Below are 21,732 nucleotides of genomic sequence, written 5' to 3' on the forward strand. Positions count from 1 at the left end.
AGATTTTTTAATAGAAGTAATTTACAAATCTGTTTAATCTTTCTGGCACCAGTTGATTTAAAAAAAAAAAAAGTTTTCCACTGGAGTACCCCTTTAACTAGAAAGCCTGTATAAATAAGTGTTATATCTCAATATCAGTGGGGGACTATGCTCCAGCTAGACCGAGCCATAGACATAAGAACTGGGTAGAAGACATAGCAGCTGCTATTGGGACCAAAGGGGCCCAAGACTAAAGGTTAGATAAGGCCTAAAAAATGAATGGGATCCCATTTCAAGATTTTCTATTGAACCCCTTTATTGTTCCTGTGTCCCCACTGTGTGCATTATGTCTGTACTGTGCTTGTTGGTTGTTTTTTACCACTGCTTTAAAGTCACTATTTGCATTATCTATCAACGCTGACCTCATTGTAGATAGCGTGCTTATATTGCTACATTACATGATCTGTGACATATACTGTGACATCACAATGTGTATTGTCTCTACACAGTGACATCACTGTGTGCATTATTGTTATTTTAAAATCATTGTGCGCATTATTCCACTCTGCATTGTTGAGTGGGTCCCCACTTCAGGTCTTGCAAATGGGGCCCATGGTTACATGTTATACCCCTGGACACAGGAATGAAGGGTTTGCTATGAAAGGGAGAGCAATAAAGTGGGTCTCTTGTTCTACAAGTTTCCTATTCATAATATAAGTCAAAACCCTGTGCCACAGCCATTGTACCCTTGATCCCAATGGCACCTGACAGACTACATCGATTTATAATGGGATTTGTCAATGTTTCATTACTTGATGTGATAGGACAGCTGAAGAACCTAAATATAGTGGTGATAACTGTTTTAGGCTAGGATGGGGGAGGGTCTGCAGTAGAATCAACAATGAAATGAACTGACCCCTAAACATAGATACACTACTGGCCTATCCACAATAAGTACTTTACTGCATTATATGTGGAAATATTTTATACCTATGTCAAGAGCCTTTTTTATGAGGTGATATAACTTATGGGCAGAGGTTTATTTATGATTTTATCCCAAACCTAAAACTAGAGATGGGTGAATTTTGCCTTATGACTGCTGGCTGCTGGCCAATGAATCAGCGATTATTTGATAACAGGATTCGTCGACAACGAACCCCGTTATTGAATTTTATCGATTTTATTGAATAATCATTGCAGCTCTAGAAATAATACTGTTCTTCTGTATGACTTGCATATTACAGGTGTCGCTATTAGAATCACTGCCGCAGAGTCTGGATGTGGCAGCAGGGTCAGGAGACTATGAAACGACTTCTAAACTCTCCCTGCCTGCCTGCAATGATGTGGGCTTGAGGTTAATGGATTTCCAATGTGCTGATCTGTATTGTCAGTAATGCTGATTAGTGACCGCACAGTGTCTGCTCTCTCTCTCTAGCCAGAACAAATGTGGGCTTGAGGTGAATGGATTCACCGCTGCAAAGATCTGTATAGTCAGTAATGGGGACACACAGTTTCTGCTCTCTCAGCAAAACGGGAAATGCTCGTCTTCGGCAATGGCTGCCATATATATAGGGCTGTGACATCACAGGGCTGGCTGGCTGCTGATAGGCTGCATGCCGCCATGTGATTCAGGGTGATCCGGCACACATGTAGCAACCATTTTAGCCCCCCAACCCACACAAAATGTAGTGAATGAAGCGATTCATTACCATGAAGCGTGAGGAAATTCAAATTCGTTCAGAAACTAATTTTTCATGAAATTCGGAACAAATTCGACTTCGTCAGCTTCGATTCGCTCATCTCTACTTAAAACATTACTCTCTTTAAGACAAATTTTGATATGTCAGTCTGACATGTCAAAAGTTATTGACCACACTCTTGATACAAGCTGTGATCGATAGTTATTAGCCAATGATGCGGGCGGCATTGCTCTCCTCTCCCTGGCCGGCCGAGAGAACCATATATTTCTCTGCATAGAAATCTATGTAAAGAAATGACATCTCAGACTGTAATCTCGCCCACTCAGCACGATTGAAAGCCTGCATCATTGCTCCACTCTGTCTGCCTAGAAAGCATAGCAGTGACCTGGGCTGTGAATCATGCTGAGTGGGCGTGATTACAGCCAAAGCCAATGGGACTGGCAGATGATGGTTCCCCGCCCAGGGGACTAGTTACAGGCCAGGGGGGACACCTTCCAAACTGCATTGCTTCACCATCGTTGCTACAAGAACATCTCCAGAGGATGGTGAGAAAGAAGATTTTACCATACAGTATATAACGCAATGCGTTATATATGATAACATGTAATGACAGGTTTCCTTTAGGCTCCCGCCATCCTTTTTTTTTCTGCCCCTGCCTATTGCCCATCTATCCCTAACCCCCTCCCTGCCTTTAAATTTTTTTTTACTATCTGAGAAATGGCTTTTTGTCTGCCTGGTAGTGTGCTCACTTACCAGGCAGACTTCCCCAGCAGGCGCAACGTCACTGATGCCTGCTGGGGAGGCCGACTTCCGCCCTTTGTTCACCTATACAGGGTGCCTCCAGCTGTTTCATCACTACAACTCCCAGCTTGCCCTTACATCTATTGGCTGTCAGGGCATGCTGGGAGTTGTAGTGGTGAAACAACTGGAGGTACCCGGTGTTGAAAACAATTACTTTGTTAGGGCCATGGCCGCTGCGCTACCCCGAACCCCGACTCCCCCCCTGACCTCTCCCCCCCCACTGTTGAAAACAGTAGTTTTGTTAGGGCCGCGGCTTTACCCCGAACCCCGCTCCCCCCTGTTGAAAACAATAGCTTTGTTATAGCCGCAGCGCTACCCCAAAACTTGCATGCCCCCCGCAAAAGCCATACCCGAGTGCAAAGCAGCAGCAGCGGCGCGTATATGCCGAGAGGCGAGGCCGGCGTGTGAGGCCAGGGAGCCAATGTTCACTCCCGCCTGTCTGATTGACAGGCAGGGAGCAAGCGCAGGCTGAATGAATTAGGACCGATTGCCCGGCCAACGTCGGTCCGAATTCAAGCGTGACGTCAGCCTGCAGCCGGCCACTAGGAGGGAGACCCCTAGTGGACGGTTTTCAAAATTAAAATAAACTATTTTAATGAGAAAATATTTTATGGATTTATATTAGAGATATGTTGTAGTACAGTACATAAGTACTACAACATATAAAAAAAAAAGGTTTGGTGACAGTGCCCATATAAATCATCCAGTACCCTGCTCTGTATTACAAAAGGGCAAAGATACTGAAACATCTGCCTACAGATGATTTTGGAAGAGACTCTGGTTTTTCTAGTCTGAGATGGCTTTCTTTCTCTTGTAAAGAGAATTTGCATCAGAGATCTAGGCACAGCAAGTACAGGAAGTTTGATTTTACCATGACCATGCTCTATATTATTTCCAGAAATGCTACCAGAATCTTTAAAAAAGGCACTAGATGTAAATGCAGAATTCTATTTTTTTTTTATTTTTATTTATTAATAATGTTTGCTTTAAATTATCCAATTGAATTATCCAGGAAATATTTAACTATTTGCATTTAATATTTAGCATAATTTACTTATTACCTTAAAAGAATGTGTCATCAGAAAATTAGGTTATAATGTTAAACATTGTTAAAGAATGTTGATATTTTCTTTTCTTTATTTTTTTCCAAATTTTCCACTTTACTATCTTTTTTTATAATATAATTCTGAAATCTTGCAGTTTCCATTCCAGCCACTAGGCCTAAAAGTAAGCTGAGGCTTCCTGTTCGTTGTAGATCATTTCCCAGTAATTCTTTGTTCTATGCACAAACAGGGATACAGTGAAATGTGATAGTAGTATATAGATAATACTAGATCCACCACCATTCACAGCAGAGATTAGCACCCCTTCCCTGTAAAATGACCTTCATTCATGTAAATGGGACAGGTCCTGTCTATTGCTGTACAAGGGTCTAAACCAGTGTTTCCCAACCAGGGTGCCACCAGGTGTTGAAAAATTACAACTCCCAGCGTGCCTGGACAGCAAACGGCTGTCCAGGCATGCTGGGAGTTGTAGTTCTGCAACATCTGGAGGCACCCTGGTTGGGAAACACTGATCTAAGCATATCACTGAATGCTGTTAAGAACAGCTCAGGCAAGGTGGTAGCCCCCATAATAATGCACAATAAAATATTACAAAATAAAAAAATTATATATATATATATATATATATATATACATATATATATACTGTATATATTTAGAAAAAAAGAACATGTTTCAATATCTGGTCCTAATCAGTAAAAATCTAGGTAATACATTCCCTTTAAGTGGCGATACTGTATCGGGCATTATTTAGATACTAGATAGGACAGCCCCCCCCCCCCCCCCTTGATCTTATATTCTAACCCTTAAAGGGGTACTCCACTGGAAAACATTTTCTTTTAAATCAACTGGTGCCAGAAAGTTAAACAGATTTGTAAAATATTTCTTTAAAAAAAATCCCAAGCCTTCCAGTACGTTTCAGCTGCTGTGTAATGCACAGGAAGTTATTTTCTTTTTGAATTTCCTTTCTGCCTTACCACAAGCGCTCTCTGCTGACACCTCTGTCCATGTCAGGAACTGTCCAGAGTAGGAGCAAATATCCCCATAGCAAACCTCTCTTGCTCTGGACAGTTCCTGACATGGACAGAGGTGTCAGCATAGAGCACTTGTGGTCAGGCAGAAAGGAAATTCAAAAAGAAGGATTGGGATTTTTTTTAAAGAAATCATTTACAAATCTGTTTAACTTTCTGGCACCAGTTGATGTATTGTATAGGAAATGTATTACCTAGATTTTTACTGATTAGGACCAGATATTGAAACATCAGCCCCTTTAAGCATGATATGCTCCTTCACTGCTGATTTATGTAGAACAAGTAACACACAATGGGGAGATTTATCAAAGCTGTCTATGTCCCACATCAATATAGACCAAACTATAGAGCATTAGGCCGGTCTATTGTGCACCTAATTTATCAAAAGTAGCCCGGCTCTTGATAAATTCTGCGCACGGACTTTGGGATCTATACTTTTAGATTGTATTTAAAGCTGCTCCAGCATGGTCTGACATTTCAGCGTCGCCGAAAAGTCGCTTTTGTTAAATTCAGCACCAATGCATCTTTCCATCTAAAATAGACTAGAATGCATCATGTTCTAAAAATCCTCTAAAGCAAAAGTCGTGAAAAAGTTGCACATATTTAGACTGCGACTTTCTGTGCAAAAATTTTAGATGGGAAAAACCAGTCTAAATCTTTGATGAATCTCCCCAATGGCTGTAGATAAGCTGAAGTGATTGCGGGCAATGGATCATACTTGGTTTAGATGAATGTTTTTAGAAAAGGTTGAGATAAACTGTGGCACGAACAGAAACAGCTTACTATCAGAATAAAGTGATCTTAAAATATCCACATCCTTTTTCCTATTTATCACATTAATAAGAATCCCTCTTTCCTGGACTCACAATAACATCCTATTGCTTGACTTATGTCTCCCCTTAAACACAAGCACTAAACATCAGAATTGTCTCAACCTCCAGGGAGATAAGTCACTTTATGTGATGACTTTAGTTGCTTTAGTAATGGATTGTTCTGTCTTTATTCTCTGTACTAAGAACAAAAAGTTAACAAAGCAAAGCTATAGGGCAGTGTTTCCTAAAAAGGGTCACTCCAGCTGTTGGGAGTTGCAGTTTTACAACAGCTGCAGGCATCCTGGTTGCAAAACACTGGTTGAGTAGGGGTCTGACCGCTGGGATAGGGCTGGGCAGTATACCGGTTCATACCGAATACCGACATTTTTGTGCTGCACGATATGACTTTTAAGCCATACCACAATACCGGTTTGGCCCCTCCCCCTCGGGAATGAATGAATGAGCCCAACGCTGCGTTGTCCCCACATCGGGGAACTAATCACAAGTCACCCGCGAGCGCTGTTCTGCCCCCCAATTACTCATCAGCCCAGCGCTGTCCCCATCGGGGTAAATACTGATATGTCACCTGCATGAGCTGCCCTCCTCATCCTCATGCTTGTTGCGGCCGCCGGCGCTGACACTCTATAACAGTGGTCTTCAACCTGCCGACCTCCAGATGTTGCAAAACTACAACTCTCAGCATGTCCGGACAGCCGTTGGCTGTCCGGGCATGCTGGGAGTTGTAGTTTTGCAACATCTGGAGGTCGGCAGGTTGAAGACCACTGCTCTATATTGTGTGGTATCCCCATGCCCGGGCTGCAAAAAATAAACAAAACAAACTTTAACTCACCTCCTGTTGGTCCGGTACCAGCCTCCTGTGTGGTATCCCTATGCCCGGGCTGCAAAAAATAAACAAAATAAACTTTAACTCACCTCCTGTTGGTCCGGTACTATCTGCTTCCTAGGGAATGGAATGTCGGACAGCCGTCTGCCTATCACCGGCCGCAGCGGTGTTCCGCCTCAGCCGCTGATAGGCTGAGCCCACTGTCATGTAAGAAGCCACCCAGAGCTTCTTACATGATCAGCGGCCGAGGCGGAACATCGCTGCGGCCGGTGATAGGCTGATGGCTGTCCGACGTTCCTGTCCCTAGCGTAAGGCCGATGTCGGAACATGAGTTTATTTTCTTTACCTTGTGTCTGCGCCGGCGGCGGCAACAAACAGAACGAGGAGGGCACCGGGTGACGTGAGTATTTACCCCCATGGGGGCAGCGCTGGGCTGATAATGAATTTTGTTGGGGGGGGGGGGGGCAGAATAGTGCAGTGCTGGGCTGATAATTCATTTTTGTTGGGGGGGCAGAATAGCGCAGCGCTGGGCTGATAATTAATTTTGTTGGGGGGAGGGCAGAATAGCGCAGCGCTGGGCTGATAATTCATTTTTGTTGGGGGGGGGATAATAGCGCAGCACTGGGCGGATAATTAATTTGGGGGGAGGAAACACTGTTATATACCGTGGAACCGCCGACAGTTGCAAAAATACCGTGATACGCAGATTTGGTCATACCGCCCAGCCCTACGCTGGAACCCCCGCAATCTCTTGTACAGGGCCCAGTATCTTACCCATTCTCGCCACGCTCTTTTCCCCATCTTCTGAGACAAACAGGACTCTGTCTCAGTCGCTGACTGGCTTAGGCTGGGTTCACACTACGTTTTCTCCCATACGGGAGCGCATACAGCAGGGGGGAGCTAAAAGCTCGCGCTCCCGTATGTCACCGTATGCGCTCCCGTATGTCATTCATTTCAATGAGCCGACCGGAGTGAAACGTTCGGTCCGGTCGGCTCATTTTTGCGCCGTATGCGATTTTACAACCGGACCTAAAACCGTGGTTGACCACAGTTTTAGGTCCGGTTGTAAAAGCGCATACGGCGCAAAAATGAGCCGACCGGACCGAACGTTTCACTCCGGTCGGCTCATTGAAATGAATGACATACGGGAGCGCATACGGTGACATACGGGAGCGCGAGCTTTTAGCTCCCCCCTGCCGTATGCGCTCCCGTATGGGAGAAAACATAGTGTGAACCCAGCCTAAGCAGGCCATTACTCCCGCTCATTTCAAATGGTGGGGGCAAGAGCGTGCCGAGCACGAGTAAGTTATGGGCCCTGTACAGGAGATTGCAGGAAGGAGGCAGGTCCCAGTAGGGGATAAACTTAGTTACTTGAAGTGCCTCTTTAGTGGAAATTGAGATTTTTTTTTTATCTCTTTAGTTAAAGGAGAATTTTCATACAAAAAAACATATCCCCTGGAGCAGCACGTCACAATCCCTGCCCGAAGCGGGAGCCACCATGTCCCTTTGTACATTTACATTTTTTTTGTATGACGCATCTCCTTTAAGGAGTGTTCAATTTTCTATATGGTATGAAAATATTTGCATGCCACAAAAATAAGCATATTTACTGATATATAGGTATTCTGCATTTTACCAACTGAAATCTTTATGTACATGTGTTTTATTTCTAAAGCGTAAACCTTAGTAGTTGTAGTAGTAGTAATATTAGTAGTTACAGTACAGTATTGAACATGATGGATAAGGCAGGAGATGTGTGGCTGGGACATTAAACACTGTCAACCCCCCAGCCCCCCCCCCCCCCCCCGCCCCGTGATCTCTGGGACAGGACCCGATGCTCAGTGAGCAGTGTGTGCGTCATATGGCAGGCGCTCCATTCATTTCTATGGGACCGACGAAAACACCTGAGTACAGCGCTCAGGCTTCATCAAGGAAAAGGGGATCAGTTAAAAGGGTATTCCAGAAAAAACTTTTTATATATATATATCAACTGGCTCCGGAAAGTTAAACAGGTTAGTAAATTACTTCTATTAAAAAATGTTAATCCTTTCAATAATTATCAGCTGTTGAAGTTGAGTTGTTGTTTTCTGTCAGGTAACAGTGCTCTCTGCTGACATCTCTGCTTGTCTCGGGAACTGCATAGAGTAGAAGAGGTTTGCTATGGGGATTTGCTTCTAAACTGGGCAGTTACGGAGACACGTGTCATCAGAGAGCACTTAGACAAAAAAGAACAACTCAACTTCAGCAGCTCATAAGTACTGAAAGGATTAAGATTTTTTAATAGACGTAATTTACAAATCTGTTTAGCTTTCTGGAGCCAATTGAGAGATATATATATATAATATACAAAAAGGAGGAAAGGGATCCGGCACTGTAACTCGGACTTCAAGTCCTAAATGGGTGCTCAGCTTCAGCAGGTTCAAACTCCAAACCTTCTCAAACGTAATCCAAAGAAAGGAAGCGGCACTCCAAGGTACAAAAAACGGTGTATTTATTCACCCATTATGTCATTGCGGCGTTTCAACCTCACAATGACGTCTTTCTCAAGCCAATGGCTTGAGAAAGACCACATTGTGAGGTTGAAACGTCGCAATGACATAATGGGTGAATAAATACACCGTTTTTTGTACCTTGGAGTGCCGCTTCCTTTCTTTGGATTTTATATATATATATATATATATATATATATATATATATATAGATATAGATATATATATAAAGTTTTTTCCTGGATAACCCCTTTAACTTCTGCTGGTGTTCTCCTTAATGGACAGCTTGTGCTTTAACAATGACATTTTAACAATGAGCAGTGTCTGGGAGTTTGTTCAACATGCGAGAAGACAATAATTTGAACATTAGGAACATTTTGAAGTTTTTATCCAAATATGAAAAATAACGAAAAACAACAGTAAACTGCACATCCTGGATATTCTGCTTGATCAGGTATTTCCAAAATATTATGAAATCAATTTTCTAAAACAACAAAACAGCCTCAAGAATAATTCCTAGAAGCAGTTGCCCATTGTTTTCCCTAACCCAAGATATACTGTATCTCCTGTTCGTTGCAGGATATCAGCAGGCAGCAGTCATCTGTACTAGTCACATCATACAAAGGGAAATAGATGTGGAGCTTAAGGTCTCCATTCATACTGCTTTGCCCTTACATAACTTTTGCTTTGAATTCTGGTCTAAATATATCTGAATGGATTAACTATGAGCAAAAATATCAGGGACTGTTCGTAGTTGTCACAGTAATGTGAAGGGGAGCTGTAATCGAGACTTCACTGTCTGTAGGCAGGTTTTCGAAGAATGGCATAAATGACATTACTATAGATTATGCTATTTTTAGTTGCACAGCTATGAATACCCTCTTGTGTAAGAAAATGGGTGACTAGTGAATAAAGCAGAGATTAGAATGCCACTTAACCTTGCTAATACTCCGGCTATTCTGGCTTTATACATATTATCCCCTATCCAATAGGGGATAGGGGATAAGATGTATAATCGCAGGGGTCGCACCACTGGGGACCCCCCTGAGTGCAGCCCCCGGGTCCCCAGCGGACCCCTGTGATCATACATCTTATCCCCTATCCTTTGGATAGAGGATAAGATGTATAATGCCGGAATACCCCTTTAACCCCTTAAGGACCAAGCCCATTTTCACCTTAAGGACCAGGCCAATTTTATTTTTGTGTTTTTGTTTTTTCCTCCTTGCCTTCAAAAATCTATAACTCCTTTATATTTCCATCTAAAGACCCATATAAGGGCTTGTTTTTTGCATGACCAATTGTACTCTGTAATGAAACCTCTCATTTTACCATAAAATGTACGGCGAACCAAAAAAAAAATTTAGGAAGGAAATTTAAATGAAAACCACAATTTTGCGCATTTTGGAGGGTTTTGTTTTCACACTATACACTTTACGGTAAAAATGACATGTGTTCTTTATTCTGTGGGTCAATACAATTAAAATGATACCCATGGCTAGATACTTTTATGTTTTTGTACCGCTTAAAGCAAATCTAAAACTTTTTGTACAAAATCAGTAATCTAAAATCGCCCTATTTTGACTACCTATAACTTTTTCATTTTTCCGTATATAGGGCGGTATGAGGGCTCATTTTTTGTGCCGTCATCTGTATGTTTTATTGATACCACATTTGCATACATAAAACTTTTAGATAATATTTTATTAATTTTTTAAAATAAAATGTGACAAAAAAGCAACATTTTTGGACTTTCTTTTTATTTTTTACATTTACGCCATTCACCGTATGGGATTATTAACATTATATTTTGATAGTTCGGACATTCACGCACGCGGCGATACCAAATATGTTTATTTAAAAAATTACGCTTTTTGGGGGTAAAATGGAAAAAACTGACCATTTTCATTTTTATTGGGGAGGGGATTTTTCACTTTTTTTTAAACTTTTTAATTTTACATTTTTCAACTTTTATTTTAAACTTTTTATGTCCCCATAGGGGACTATCTATAGCAATCCTTTGATTGCTAATACTGTTCAGTGCTATGTATAGGTCACAGCACTGATCAGTATTATCGATCATCTTCTTCTCTGGTCTGCTCGATCGCAGACCAGAGCAGAAGACCCTGGGAGACGGCCTGAGCCAGGTGAGGGGACCTCCGGCCGCCATGCTGGATAATCGGATCGCAGACGCCGTGATCTGTATTGATCACGGCATCTGAGGGGGTTAATGGCGGACATCCTCGCGATCGCGGATGTCGGCCATGTACGTCCTGGTGCGGGAAGTGCCGCTAAACCAGGACGTACATTTACGTCCGTGGTCATTAAGGAGTTAAAGGGGTACTCCGGTGGAAAACTTTTTTTTTTTTTTTATGAACTGGTGCCAGAAAGTTAAACAGATTTGTAAATTACTTCTATTAAAAAATCTTAATCCTTTTAGTACTTTTTAGCAGCTGTATGCTACAGAGAAAATTCTTTACTTTTTGAATTTCTTTTTTTTGTGTTGTCCACAGTGCTCTCTGCCGACACCTCTGTCCATGTCAGGAACTGTCCAGAGTAGCATAGGTTTGCTATGTGGATTTTCTTCTGCTCTGGACAGTTCCTGATGCGGGCATCAGGTGTCAGCAGAGAGCACTGTGGACAACACAAAAAAGAAATTAAAAAAATTAAGATTTTCCTCTGTAGCAAACAGCTGCTAAAAAGTACTGAAAGGATTAAGATTTTTTTAATAGAAGTAATTTACAAATCTTGAAAGAACTCCGTCCGGCACCAAGGTATGAGGTAAAAAAGGCTTGTCTTTATTTATGCCACAGTAGGATACATACAGATAAAGATGTCTAAGACATCTTTATCTGTATGTATCCTGCTGTGGCATAAATAAAGACAAGCCTTTTTTACCTCATACCTTGGTGCCGGACGGAGTTCTTTCAAGTATAAGGAGTTGCCGGAGGCGGTGCCGGCAGTCCGCAGCACAGGTGCAGGAGGTGTCCGGAGCTGGTGAGAGCGGTATCCATATTCCTTAATTTACAAATCTGTTTAACTTTCTGGCACCAGTTTATTTAAAAAAAAAAATAATAATAATTTTAACCGGAGTACCCCTTTAAGTCACCTAACACATGTAGAATACAAGGTAAAACATAAAACGCTAAAAATATTGGCTGCATAAAGCAATGCTCCAAAGTGACATATTAACTGCAAGCAAACAAACCCGTCATGTAGCTGTGAGCTGATGGTCATCTAGTACAGACAGTCTTTTGGCTTTGTCTGCCAGTAAGTTTGACACTATCTTGCACAATTGTAAAAGGCTTGTTAAATGGCTGACTATTACCAATGAAAGCACATTATGCCATTAACAGAGTAAAAGTAATGGGATGTTACGTTTATTGTCAACAGCGAGCGTGACTCCTCTTCTCTTCACATATCCTGTAACCCTATAAAAAAGGGTAAAAAGAAAAGATAAACTTTTCAACCGGAAATTACTGAGAGCAGTTGGTTTTCCTAGGCCATCAGAGCTTTCATTTGTTACCCACATCCCACATCTTATTCAGTGAAGGGCTGAAATGAGATGGCACATGAGCATCAAGATTGCTGGTATTGCTTATGGGGTTGAGCTTTTTAGCTTTGCACGTAATTCAGCCAAGCAAAATAGGGGTTTTCAATCTATTAGAATGAGTGACCTTTCCTTGGAGTTGGCCATCAAGAGTAATCTGCACCTCTTTATATTTATTTACACATAGTATCTGTGGCTCGGGGAAGTTAAGTGGTCAAAGGGGTTATCCAGGAAAAAAACTTTTTTATATATATCAACTGGCTCCATAAAGTTAAACAGATTTGTAAATTACTTCTATTAAAAAATCTTAATCCTTTCAGTACTCATGAGCTGCTGAAGTTGAGTTGTTCTTTTCTGTCTACGTGCTCTCTGATGACACCTGTCTCGGGAACTTTCCAGAGTAGAAGCAAATCCCCATAGCAAACCTATTCAGCTCTGTGTTGTTCCCGGGACTGGCAGAGATGTCAGCAGAGAGCACTGTTGTCAGACAGAAAAGAACAACTAAACTTCAGCAGCTGATATTTATTAGAAGGATTAAGGTTTTTTAATAGAAGTAATTTACAAATCTGTTTAACTTTCTGGAGCCAGTTGATATATATATAAAAAAATGTTGTTGTCTGTGTTGTCTGTGTCTTTTTGCTTCCTTTGGAACCTCTTTCTTTCTGTGTTAGGCTATGTTCACATGGCAGAATTACTGCCCCTCCTCTCATATTCCTTTCTGCCAAGCTGGCAGCAGATTTTATGCAGTTTTGCAGATTCCATGTGGAATCTGAGCAAAATTTATGCAGAATTTCTTGCATCTAATTGACTTCAATAAGACTCTGCTGCTGAATACTGCAAAAAATGAAATTTACATGTTTATTCTTTTTCAACATTCATTACAATATTAGGGTATATTCACACATCAGAATTTCGGTACATCTACACCGATTCCGCATTCACATTCATTTGGGTGGTTTCTGGCTTGTGTGGATTCCGCTCGGAAGCCATGTGGAATCCGCACGCTGAAATTCTGAAGTGTGAATGGGAGTGCAGAATCCCATTGAAGGCTATTGGGCTTTAATTTGATGCAGAATCCGTGTGGAATTTCGCATGTGGAATTTCTGCCGTGTGAATATAGCCTTCATGTAGCAGAATTTCCAAGCTGAATCTTTCCACCAAATTTCACATAGAAATTCCACCGTGCAGACATATCCTGGAGTACTCCTATAAGGGTAAGAAAACGTATCCCCTATCCTAAGGATAGGGGATAAGTTTCAGATCGCAGGGGGTCTGACCGCTGGGGCCCCCTGCGATCTCCCGTACGGGGCCCCGACAGTCAGCGGCCTGGTGGTGTGTCCGACCACCACATGACGCGGCAGCCGACACGCCCCATAAATACATCTCTATGGGAGAGCCGGAGTGCTGCAATCAGCAGCCTCTGCCATAGAAATGTATTGAGGGGGTGTGTCAGCTGCCGCGTCATGCGGGGGTCGAAATGCGCTATTTCGGCAAAGAGCCGAGGGCCCCTTACAGGAGATCACGGGGGGCCCCAGCGGTCTGACCCCCCGCGATCTGAAACTCATCCCCTATCCTTAGGATAGGTGATAAGTTTTCTTATCCTAGAGTACTCCTTTAAGTCCCTTTTAGGCTCCTTTCACACTAGTGATTTTTCCGTTATAGAAGTTCCGTCGCATGTTCAGTCACGATTTTCGGCAAAACCCGGCTGTTACAAAACCCCTGACTGCAGAGACTAAATCGCATTGCAGCCTATGGGATTTTGTAACTGACTGTTTGCACCCGTATATGCCCGTAATTCATTGCGGACGTTATACAGTGATGCACTGCATGCACTGGCTTACTATTGGCTGAATGAGTGCTCCAAGGAAAGCTCATTCCTGATCTGCCTGTGTAATAGGGTCAGCGATCAGCTGTAGAATAAGAAAATGCTTGTTTGTCAACTGATCAGATCTTTTGTGTGGCCAATAAAATCATTATTATCAGGGAACATGCGGCCAACAATATTGAACTTTAGGGCTCAGCATCATAATTCATTGATCTGAGTAAACAAGTGTCAATCACTCAGATCTGCGCTTGTTATCGGGAGCTTGTAGGTCCGTGTGAAAGGGTCCTTGTTTGGGGGAACTTTTTATAGGTTGACTGTTCACCAAAGATTTCATCTGTCCTATCAGTCTACAAGTTGGAGAAATCCCAGTCAAGTATTTTAGAACATTTTGTTGTTAGAGGGGGCTTCCATTTATAATGCCTTCCCTTTATAATGCTCTGGCATATAAGACGCACCCAATTTTAAAGCATGAAAATCTAGAGGAAACAAAATTCTGAACCTTGAACCTGCAGACCTCCAGATGTTGCAAAACTACAACTCCCAGCATGCCCAAACAGCTGTTGGCTGTCCGGGCATGCCAGGAGTTGTAGTTTTGCAACATCTGGAGGTCCGCAGGTTGAAGACCACTGGTATAGAAGGTAATACTCACGTGTCCCCGCCACTCCGGCCCCGTCACCGCTGCCCTGGATGTCGCTCCATTACTGTTGGTGCGTCCTCGGGGTGTCCCCGTCGCTTTAGAATGTCTCTGCTGCCCGGTATCCTCGCTCTCCGTTGCCGCCATCATGTCGCTACGCACGCCGCTCCTATTGGATGACGGGACGGCGTGCGCGACGACGTGATGACGATGAAGGAGAAGGCTGGCCATGCAGGGGATCCCGGCACGGAGAAGACACTGAGGAGGCAGGTAAGGTCCCTCCCGGAGTCCTATAAGCTGTTCGGGACGCCACAATTTCACCACGGCGGTCTCGAACAGCCCGACTGAGCAGCCGGGTTAGTGTCACTTTCGCTTCAGATGCGGTGGTCAGCTTTGATCGCCACGTCTGAAGGGTTAATACAGGACATCACTACGATCGGTGATGTCCTGTATTAGCCGCGGGTCCCGGCCGTTGATGGCCGCAGGGACTGTCGCGATAGGACAGGTTTTAATGTGTATATGCCGTATAAGACGCACCAACTTCCCCCCCCCCTCCCCCCCCCCCCAGTTTGGGGAAGAAAAAGTGCGTCTTATACGGCAAAAAATACGGTATATTCCCTTAGGGGGTTCAGGTTGTCTCAGGCTCTGTTCATGTAGTGTATTTTTAGGTGTATTTAATTTAAAAAAAAATATCCATAATATCAATGAAAACTTGCACCCATTATTGCAACATTAATGTGCTCTCTGTAAGCCAATGGAAACATGGTTGTCTGGCCATGCAGTTTGTAAAAAAACGAAAACAACATGTCACTTCTTGTCGCAGATCAGCACTACATTGGAGCATTCAGGTTAATTGGTTAGGGTGTGCCTCATGGGAGGGTTGAGGGTTGCATAGAATACAACAAATACATATTCTAGCCACAGCCTGGATACCTAAGATTATACAGATGGTTTCAGAATGAGCATAGTTATTGTTTTGCATATGTTGCCTCTGTCTATTTCCAAATGTGCCCCATTTACCATAATTATTGAAAGAAGATGAATTAAAAAAAATGGACTCTTTTACATTCTTCTGTATCGGTTGGTACAGGCCGTTTTATAGAGAAGTTATTTGTATGTCACATTATCTGTAAGATAGTATCTTTTAAAAACTGATAAATGCAAATGTCACAGTGGCCTGACCAGATCCTTTCGCAGTGTCTGACTAATTTCCGCAAACTTGCATTTCTTTGCTCGGAGCACGACCTTTAGAAATTAATGTCTTTATGTTATACCACCAGACCAAGTAATTTTAGGTATCATACAATGAGTCACATGCCCATTAGAAACATATCTAAAACAGTGAGATACAGTGAAACTTACTTTGTCAAATAGTTTCTAAATTAGGATGTATTTCCATTGTTACATGTAACGATACCGTGAATACATGTGCAATACGTGATACAGAATAAAGTAGTATGTATTATATAATTACTGTCTTATCACGCTGGGTGTTGTGCAAAAGTTAGAACAGTTTAAAGGGATACTCTATTACGCATTTTTTTATGCTCAGAATGCTGGCATAAAAAAAATAAAAACTCCCACCACTCCCTAAGGCTAAGTTTCCGCTTGGTTTTTTTTCTGGCAGTTTTTGGAAAACTGCCACTGCAGTTTTTGAGCCAAAGTCAGAAGTGGATCCATAAGGGAGGAGAAGTGTAAGTCCTTCCTTTATATGTCCTATTCCTTTTGAATACACTTCTGGTTTTGGCTCAAAAACTGCAGTGGCAAATATCCAAAAACTGCCAGAAAAAAACCAAGTGGAAACTTAGCCTCAGTGCCTCCGGTATCCCACTCCCAGCCTTCACAGTGATCCTCTTCCTGCTTCTTGTATGACAAGTTGAAAACAAGAGGCCGAGAGCGAGATACAAGAGGAGTGACGGGAGGTATGTTCAGTGTGTTTGGTTTTCTTTAAAGGGGTACTCCGCTCCTAGACATCTTATCCCCTATCTAAAGGGCGGGAACCCCGCGATCTCGGCTGCGGCGCCCCAGACATCCTGTGAACTTCTCTCCGCCCTGATGTCTAGTGATGCGGGACGGAGGCTCGTGATGTCACGGCCATGCCCCGCTCATGACATCACTTCCATGCCCCCACAATGCAAGTCTATAGGAGTGGGTGTGATGGCCTCCCATAGAATTTCATTGAGGGGGCATGGGCGCGACGTCACAAGCCTCCGGCGCTGCACCCGATGCTCTAAATGAATGCCGTGTGCAACAGGGAGATCGCAGGGTTCCCTAGCGGTGGGACTCCCACAATCAGACATCTTATCCCCTAAGATGCCTAGGGGCGAAGTGCCCCTTTATTGCCGGTGTAGTGCCATATTTTGTGTTTTGCCATGGAATGTGTTACATGGCTCAGCACTTTTCAGTGCTGGACCAACACAGCCCCATTGACTGACACGCGCACGCCCGCCCCCTACCATTGGTTCCTGGGGGGGGGACACATGTCACGTGACCACAAATATGGTGCCTCAAACACCGTTCACTTCAGCGTGAGTTCGGCTACCACAGCAAGAGGATGTCTCCAAGAGCTGTGGCTACAATCTTATTCGCGCTGCGGCTGTAATGTAATTGATTCCCTGCTATGGGGACTGTTCGCCTGCGGGTGTCATAAGCTGAGCGCAGTGGCTGGCATCTAATACTGTCCCCGCCATGGGGATCACGCTGCAGCTGACATGTGAGACTCTCCCCTCTATGGGGACCGTGCGTCCCCCAAGAACCAATGGTAGGGGCGGGTGTGTGCGTGTCAGCCAATGGAGCTGTCGTAGTCCAGCACTGGAGAGTGCTGAGCCATGTAACACAAAATACAAAATATGGCACTACACCGGCATTCTGGCATTAAATAAATTATAGGCTGTCTGTGACCTGTGGTTCTCCAACCAGTTACAAAACTATAGTGCCAACACGCCATGATTTTGCATGCATGTTTTTATAGGGGAGTATGGGCCTTAATTGTCAGTCTGGTGGAGGAGATTCAGCTTTTAGGAAACTAAAGTGTACAGAGGCTTTATGGGCCTTAAAGGGGTACTCCAGCACTAAGACATCTTATCCCCTATCCAAAGGACCTGCTGGGGACCCGCATGATCTTGCACGCAGCACCCCGTTAGAACCAGTCCCCGGAGCGTGTTCGCTCCGGGTCTGATTACTGTCGATCACGGGGACGGAGCGTTGTGATGTCACGGCTCCGCCCCCATGTGATGTCATGCTCCACCCCTTCAATGCAAGCCTCTGGGAGGGGGAGTGATAGCATATCCTTTAGATAGGGGAGAAGAAGTCTAAGTGACGTAGTACCCCTTTAAAATCTGATAAATGTTTTATAATGAAGATAAATAGGTCTAAACCGATGAATTATGTGAATTTACACTTTATAATACATTTGAGGCAATGTTGACCAGCCAGTTGTATGCCTAAAGGATATTACTGGTATCCAAACTGTGGATCTCCAGCTATTGCAAAACTACATCCCCCAGCATGCCCGGACAGCCGTTGGCTGTCCATGCATGCTGGGAGATGTAGTTTTGCAACCACAATTTTGAGATCACTGCTCTATTGGAATAAGCTTGAAAAGAAAAGTCAACAGTGTCAATCCAAACCATGGTGTGAACTTTGCCTTAGTCTACAACTCCATCTCAAATAATGTAATTTATATTCAAATCTAAATGTATCATGTAGACAGAACCCTTCTCTTACCAGGATATCACTGACTTGTGCAAAGGCCCAGATGGACTGAAGTTGTACATACAAATGTTATGGAGTCATGACACTAAAACAATTCTTTCACTGTCCAGTCATCTGACTAGGCCTGTCTGTGTCCAACCCCATATCTCCATTGACAAACTACACTGTGTTTTCTGGATGGCTCTGGGGGAGCAGTCATGGCTGGTTTGTTCTCCCCGTAGCTGACGTTAACATATTTTCCTATAAGATAATAGAAAAAGATTAAGGAATTGCTGATAACATAATCTCCTTATGTAGAAAGGTTCATCAAATGCAAACTTTGTCTTGAAATATTATCTCCAGGAGTAAGGAATAGGTCTAGATGGGTTAAAAAGAGAACTACCAGACACATCATGTAAGAGACACTTTGGTGTAAACGAAAAGCATGAAACCAATTTTGCAGTAGCTTGCAACTTAGTCAATGCTTGAACTTACGGGTTCAAAGCTTTCATGTGATCCCATGTGCTCCTATCTTGGTGTCATTAGTTCCAGCTCAGAGAACAGTCGGCCTTACTATAGGAACTTTGAGAGTTAAATAGACCATGTTCACGTTTTATAGTGAGGCTCACATTTGGACGAAGCATTCCTAACTCAGACATTTGGTGGCTCACCATGTCTTTGTGGAAGACCAAAAACACTTTATAATACGACCTGTCAGTTAACAGTTTTAGCAAAAGTTATGTAATAAGTAACAAAATGCCCTTATGTGATAAATACAGCACTGTAATGGTAGCTTCTTAACCCCTTAAGGACTGAGGGTTTTTCCGTTTTTGCATTTTCGTTTTTTCCTCCTTGCCTTTAAAAAATCATAACTCTATCAATTTTGCACCTAAAAATCCATATGATGGCTAATTTTTTGCGCCACCAATTCTACTTTATAATGACGTTAGTCATTTTGCCCAAAAATCTTATCTTTATTCTGTAGGTCCATACGATTAAAATGATACCCTACTTATATCGGTTTGATTTTGTCGTACTTCTGGAAAAAATCATAACTACATGCAGGAAAATTAATACGTTTAAAATTGTCATCTTCTGACCCCTATAACTTTTTTCTTTCCGCGTATGTGGCCGTATGAGGGCTCATTTTTTGTGCCGTGATCTGAAGTTTTTAACTGTACCATTTTTGCATTGATAGGACTTATTGATCGCTTTTTATTCGTTTTTTCATGATATAAAAAGTGACCAAAAATGCACTATTTTGGACTTTGGAATTTTTTTGCACGTACGCCATTGACTGTGCGGTTTAATTAATGAGATGTTTTTATAATTCGGACATTTCCGCACACGGCGATACCATATATGGTTTTTTTATTTACACTGTGTTTTTTTTTTAATAGGAAAAGGGGGGTGATTCAAACTTTTAATAGGGAAGGGGTTAAATGATCTTTATTCACTTTTTTTTTTTTCACTTTTTTTTTGCAGTGTTATAGCTCCCATAGGGACCTATAACACTGCACACACTGATCTTTTACATTGATCACTGGTTTCTCATAGAAACCAGTGATCGATGATTCTGCCACTTGACTGCTCATGCCTGGATCTCAGGCAATGAGCAGTCATTCGGCGATCGGACAGCGAGGAGGCAGGTAGGGACCCCCCTGCTGTCCTGTAAGCTGTTCGGGATGCCGCGATTTCGCCACGGCTATCCCGAACAGCCCAATGAGCTAACCGGCATACTTTCACTTTCACTTTAGATGCGGCGTTTAACTTTGAATGCTGCGTTTAAAGGGTTAATAGCGCGCGGCAGAGCGATCAATGCCGCGCGCTATTAGCCACGGGTCCCGGCCGTTATTTTCTTTTTGAATTCATATTCTGTCTGACCACAGTGCTCTCTGCTGACACCTCTGTCCATGTCAGGAACTGTCCAGAGCAGGAGCAAATCCCCATAGCAAATGTCTCTTTCTCGGGACAGTTCCCGACATGGACAGAGGTGTGAGCAGAGAGCACTGTGGTCAGACAGAAAAGAAATAAAAAAAAATAGAATAACTTCCTGTGGAGCATACAGCAGCTAAGTACTGTAAGGAGTAAGATTTTTTAATAGAAGTTATTTACTAATCTGTTTAACTTTCTGGCACCAGTTGATAAAAAAAAAAAATAGTTTTCCACTAGAGTACCCCTTTAAGGTGGCCGTACACCTTCAATAGCCACACACCTTTAAAGGACAATTATACCTCTATCCAAAGTATATGGGATAAGTGTCTGATCTTGGGGGGTCCAACCACTGGGTCGGCCGCCGCTTCGTGGACGGGTCAACACGCTCCCTTATCAAGGAGAGCCGAGGTGCCATGCAGGAGATCATGGGGTCCGACCCCCAGCAATATAAAACTTATCCCCTATGCTTTGGATGCACAACAGTACTCCTTTAATAATGTTTAACCAACAGCTATTTCTCCTGGTCTCCCCATACACATGAACGTTCAGCAGCACAGCCAAATGTTCATGTGTTCCCAATAGAGAGAGCAAGGGTAAGCCGCTGCCAGAAAGCTCTGACAGTGGATTATCTCTCTAAGAACAGTGTTGGGCAGTTAAAATCCAACATACCTCATTTTCTTTCCCCCCAACATCATCTGTCAAGGGAGAGTCAGGAGGCTCCCGTACACTTTAGACAGTTGGCGGGTTTGGATGATTTTTGACAATGTGTATTAAGCTTTCACAAGTGTCTAAGTCATTAGCCATTTGTTGGCAATACCAGCAGCCTTTGATCCTTTGGCCATTTGGTTTGTGTCCTGTTTACCAGATCATCTGGTTTATTCAAACTCCAGTTAAAGGTTCTACTGATTGTAAAAAGGAACAATAAATGAAAATTTTAAAATCCTAAAGAATGTTATTTTAATCTTATTTCTTGGATCATACTGTACCTGATGTGAAAGCAATCCCTTATTCTATATGATCAGCAAAACATTTCTTCTTAAGTACCCATAAGAGACTGCATAATGTAAAGGGGCCATCATGGAGACTCTTATCAGCCTCAGATTTAGATTGACCAGACATTGGTTTTTAAGGCTGTGGTTAGACAGTACGCATAGTGGATAAGATACGGTTAACCCTCTTCTTTTGTGGTAATTTTACTGTGCCTTTATGACTTGGTGGAGCAAGATAAAGGGATTTGTAGAGGAGCAGTCGTAATGTCAATAAATGTAATGGGATATATAAGAGCTACAGAAAGTTTCCCCAAAGACCAATTTTAAAGAAAATGTGGATTGCACTGATACAATTTTATTTTAACCTGCATATGTACTGTATATACAGT

The 21,732-nt window shown here is 42.8% G+C and overlaps 1 protein-coding gene and 1 long non-coding RNA gene across 11 annotated transcripts in view; one reads left to right on the forward strand and one right to left on the reverse strand.

Annotated features, from left to right (window-relative positions):
- The window catches only part of ITGA4 (integrin subunit alpha 4), a 155,561-nt gene that overhangs the window by 9,835 nt on the left and 123,994 nt on the right, over positions 1-21,732 (forward strand). The gene's annotated exons all lie outside the window — the stretch shown is intronic.
- LOC130284352 (uncharacterized) overlaps positions 3,466-21,732 on the reverse strand; it is a 41,474-nt gene continuing 23,207 nt past the window's right edge. For 7 of the 10 annotated variants that reach the window (XR_008846997.1, XR_008846995.1, XR_008846992.1 and 4 more), the window contains 2 exons: positions 18,453-18,680; positions 11,800-12,148 (listed from right to left, as the gene is read on the reverse strand). This is a non-coding gene — a long non-coding RNA (uncharacterized LOC130284352). Of the gene's footprint in view, positions 3,760-11,799; positions 12,149-13,039; positions 13,102-18,452; positions 18,681-21,732 lie in introns of those variants that run through there. The other 3 variants (XR_008846994.1, XR_008846998.1, XR_008847000.1) reach the window with 3 other exon arrangements.

This window comes from Hyla sarda, chromosome 8 (assembly GCF_029499605.1).
Source record: "Hyla sarda isolate aHylSar1 chromosome 8, aHylSar1.hap1, whole genome shotgun sequence".
In the NCBI taxonomy this organism is placed as follows: Eukaryota; Metazoa; Chordata; class Amphibia; order Anura; family Hylidae; genus Hyla; species Hyla sarda.